The 4,503-nt window shown below is 54.8% G+C and overlaps 1 protein-coding gene across 3 annotated transcripts in view; it reads right to left on the reverse strand.

The window, feature by feature from the left end:
- THRA (thyroid hormone receptor alpha) overlaps positions 1–2,442 on the reverse strand; it is a 60,067-nt gene extending 57,625 nt beyond the window's left edge. For 2 of the 3 annotated variants that reach the window (XM_006022539.3, XM_025202909.1), the window contains exons 1-2: positions 2,111–2,442; positions 386–517 (exon numbers count right to left, since the gene is read on the reverse strand). The gene's annotated coding sequence lies outside the window, so the exon portion shown is untranslated. The remainder of the gene's footprint in view (positions 1–385; positions 518–2,110) is intronic. The other variant, XM_025202911.1, reaches the window with a different exon arrangement.
- Between the last annotated feature and the right edge of the window lie 2,061 nt (positions 2,443–4,503).

Raw genomic sequence — 4,503 nt, forward strand, 5'->3', positions numbered from 1 at the left:
GAGGTGGGGGGGAGGTGTGGGTGTGGAGGGGATGGGTTAGGATGGGCTGCCAGGCTCCTTTCAGTTTGGGTAGCAAACCCCTCAGCTTGAACACCTGCTTTCAAACCCTGCACCTCAGTGCAGAGTTTCAACAAGCAAACAGGGCATTAAAATCTACCAAGAGGACCCCCCCCTCCCCCCGGCAACCATGACATCAAATGCAACATGAAGGCAGGTGGTGGGGATAGAATAGGCAACATGAATGCCATCAGACATACACCCCCCCTCCACCAACACACTCCAGCTGCACAGGTCTCCTGCTTCCTTGTAGCTGGTGAGATTCAGCTTCGGACACGAACCTCCTTCCCACGCCCAGAAAAACAGGAAAAATAACTTTTCTACAAACCTTTTTTTTTTCCTGCTCTGGGACTTTGATTTGGAGACAGTTATAAACAGCTCATTGTTGGGCGTGTGGAGTCAAAGGGAACTCTGCTAATCAGCCGGGAGCCGGCTGGTTCGGGAAGCCCCAGGAGGACAGCTGGAAAAGTGTGCACAGGGAGTGATTTTTTAATTTCAATCTATAATGATTATTAAGACCTTAATATTTCATGTACGATAAACCAAGCCTCATGCACAGGCATCTCTCACTGTGCTAAACATGCACACAGTGCTGCTGTGATGCAGCCATTTCCAGGGTGAGGAATGACAGCCACACACAACGTGCTGGGTTGCATCCAGTGACCAAGAACCACAGAAGGCGAACCTGGGGAGGGGCAACATGATCTGGTGGTTGTTAGGGGGTGCTGGGTTCCAGGCTTCTATTCCAAACTCTAAGAGTAGTTTGCTTTACTGCCTGGAGGCCCTTTCCTGTCTCATTGCCTCAGTTTCCCCACTTCACCGGGGAGTTGCAAAACATGTCCAAGCTCAGACAGGAAGCACCAAGTGCTGTCACCAGTGAGAGGAGAAACTCTGACTGGGAGCAAACCCCAGCTTTACGAAAACATGCTACGGGGAGTTTTAACATTCATGTGGATGGCAACAGGCTGCCAGTTTCATCTGGGGTGGGTGGGGGAGAACAGTCACGTGAACTCCCCCACCTTGAATTTCACAACAACAGATGAGCCGCAAGCCCCCCTGCCTTGCACCACTGTTGTGAAACGCACCTTCCCCTAGCGGCATGTCTAACCCTCGTGCATGCAGATGAGGGCAGACTTTGGGCTCAACACCCAAGGTGTTTCTAAGAACAGCCTGCCTAATGTGGTGTGCCCCACTTCTATATATGCTGGAGGAACACAGAACTGGACTTAAGTGCATCACTGGGTGCTACCCAACCCAGCTGGGCGCCTCTCACCCCCACTGTCACAAACCCTGGTCACCTGCCTATCAGGTGGTCAACTGCTTTAGCTCGGTGTCAATCGCTGCCCACTCTGTGACTTAATTGTGCTCCCTTGAACTGCCCCAGAAATGGCAGAGAGCCAGCAGCTGTCAAAGGACTGCTATTAGAAGCCTTGAAAGTGACAGCCAGTCAGTGCTGCAGCTGCCACATGCCCTTACTTCCAAAGCTGCTAATAGCAGGCCCCAAAACTGACCACTGCAAGCCTTGAGCTATGAGAGGAGCTAGTCAAGTGTCAGGGCCACTAAACGCACAACATTAAACAGTGCTCTAAGGGAGGGCAGTCCAACTTTGGTGTGGCTGGGGGCTGCAGGTGGCAATGGCATGTGGTCCTTGAGCTGTGCATTGCACAGGCTGTACACTGCGGGTGTAGCCCCCCATGACCTCTCCCCTCCCCAACTATTGGGCTGCACTTGCAGCACGTGGACCCCTGGGTCCATCTCCGCCTCTGTCACCAAACAGCAGGAGACACCAACATTGGGGCCCATGGGTTGTATATGGCCTGCAGGCCATAAACTGGGTCCTGACAAGCCCTCAGTTGGACAGCCCTGCTCCAAGTACACAGTGCAGCTATTAACAGCCCTGAAAATGACCAGCACAGGCTATTTTCTAGGTTTCTGATAGCTTCTGGGCTGCTCTTGTAAGCCTTGAAAGTGAGGGAGCTTGGGCAGTCTCCATGCAGCACCTCAGGAGCATGGTGTGCATTAAAGTCAGGCAAGGGCAGGGACATTTACCCACCTGTGTAAAGGAAAGGAAACCTGCATCTCAGGCTGCCATGGCCTGGAGGTTAAATGCAGCCAGGACCTCTGCTCCACCACTCAGTGTGCAAGGTAAGGAGAGGAGGAAAAAAAAAGGTACTTCGTGGGAGGCAGCTCCCAGTGCCAGCTTGCGCTTTCTATTCGACAAAGAGACAGCAGTAGGAGAAGCAGAGCTGATTGCTACCATTTCCCAATAACTGGACAGATGGGCAGGCAAGAGATCTAAAGAGGCTGGGAGTGTGACTGTAGTGGAGGGGAAATGGCTTTAATACCAAAACTATGCAAAACTTTTGAGGAAGGAGCTCAGGGGTGCTTACAAGGGTGCCATGCTGGCAGGGTGTTGGGGGCGGCAGGGCCTTTAGATACGATGCAGCGCAACCAAAGCAAAACCCAGAGCTCAGCACCAGCCCTGGGAACACTCCCATTTAAGTCTGAACTCAGCTGCCTGGGCTCATCCCAGCTGCAGGGGCTCCTAGTGCCTGGAGGCTGGGATCCTTCCATGGTTCTCAGATGCCTCCCTGACTAATTGGCTGAGAAGGCATCTAACCAATGGGCATCTAGGATTCCCACCTCAAGTGGCTTCCAGATCCTGCCAGAATCCTTATTGGCTGGGATGAGGCCCCCTCTCCTCAGCCCCCATGCTAAGCAACCCTGCCCAAAGCAGCCCCAACTAGCAGGGACTCAATAGCTGCCATCACACTGGGCCTTGGCCCAACCTCACCCCACAACTTCGGGAACCAGGAGATGCTCAGAGTGCCCCCAACTTTGTAGAGCAGGCACCAGCTCTGAAAGAAGCCAATGCAAGCCTTTATGCCAGCCTGGCTGCTGTGTAAAGGGGGTGGATGGGGCTCCTCTCACCTCTTGCCCCATCTAGGGACAGTAGTTCTCTGCCTCCCTGTGGCAGAGTATGAGAAGGGGAATCCCAGAGTTGCAGCAAGGGTGGGTGGATGGGGAGCAACATGTGGGCACCGTGCCCAGGGGAGCGTGGGCAGCATATCCCCTGAGGGCTGACAGGAAGGTGGCCTCCCAATTTGGGGCCGCAACACAGCAGGTGCTTCCAATTGAGGCTCTCCTGGGGAATCCCTGGGGCTCCCTGGCCTGCTGCCAGGCTGGTGCAGCAACTGCCTGCCCAAGCAGCCCCATGGCTTCTGTCCTCTGCCCAGCCAAGGCAGGGGGTCCCAAAGCCCCAGCATGCCGCAGCCCAGCACTCAGGCTTGGGCCTGGAGCAGTTTGAGGCCTAACATCAGGGGCTCCAGAGCCGCTGTGCCCCCTACTCTGCTGTGACAGTGTCTCATTCCCCTTACATTAACACCTGTTGTACTGGCTGCCAGCCTGCCCCCCTCAGCTTTGATAGCTAAGGTATACTGAGGCACCTGAGGCTCAGTCTTGCTGGCACCCCCTTGCCCCAGTTGGGAATGCCAAGTGTCGAGTGAGCCACAGAGCCCAAATAAACTTGCTAAACCTCCTCAGGAAGTGTGTGTATGTGTGTGTGTGCATGCACATGTACATATGTGTGTGCGCATGTGCATGCAGGAGCCTTACCCAGACTGCCCCAAGGAGCGTGGTGGGGCAGGGACAGACGCACCAGCCTTCCTCTCCTGACAGCTGAGTTGGGGCCTGCTTCCAATTCACACCCAAAATACTTCATTAAATATTTTCACCTGTGCCAACCGTGACCCTGAAGGGGACTTTTTTCCTCCTCAGCTGTGGAAAGATATGGGGCAGAAAAATGCCACCTTGCACCAAAATGCCAGCATTTGTTCCATCCCCAATACCCTAACAGTCTCCAAAAGGACTGCAGTCACCCACTAGGCTAGAGGGGTCGTGTCTATGTGGGCGGATGCCTGGGTTCTGGTCTCACTGTGGTTTGGGGGGGCGGGGAGGGCTGTTTCTAACTTTGCCCCCACCTTGCTGGGCAAACCACCAAGGCGCTAGCTTTGGCTTTCCAACTGTGCCCACCACCATGGCATCAGGCCTCTCTCATTTGTCAAATGCAGCCAAGACCCCTGCACTCCCAGGCAGCCAGAGGTTATGGGAAGAGGGGCAGCTGTCTGTGGAGCAAGCCTGGAGGGTCACTATCGGGGCACTGCATTAATCCTTCCCTGCAACTTTCCCTGGAGAGTGTGTTCCTGTACCCCTTTGAAGGAGCACCTGGCATGGGCTGGCTCCCTGAGGATGCCCTATAGGTCCTGCCCTAGTGGCAGAAGGCAGTTCCTCTAAATTCAAACTGCAGGGAGCTGGGAGCCTTACCTCTCGCTCCCGTCTGAATCAAGCCTTTATGCCCTGGCCAGCCAGCCAAGCTCCCCGCGTGCGCTTCAGCTGATGTCTCCTCAAGAGCTCATGCATGGGCTGGGGCCTTTCCCCCCATTCCTG

This window comes from Alligator sinensis, unplaced genomic scaffold (genome assembly GCF_000455745.1).
Source record: "Alligator sinensis unplaced genomic scaffold, ASM45574v1 scaffold886_1, whole genome shotgun sequence".
NCBI classification, from domain to species: domain Eukaryota; kingdom Metazoa; phylum Chordata; order Crocodylia; family Alligatoridae; genus Alligator; species Alligator sinensis.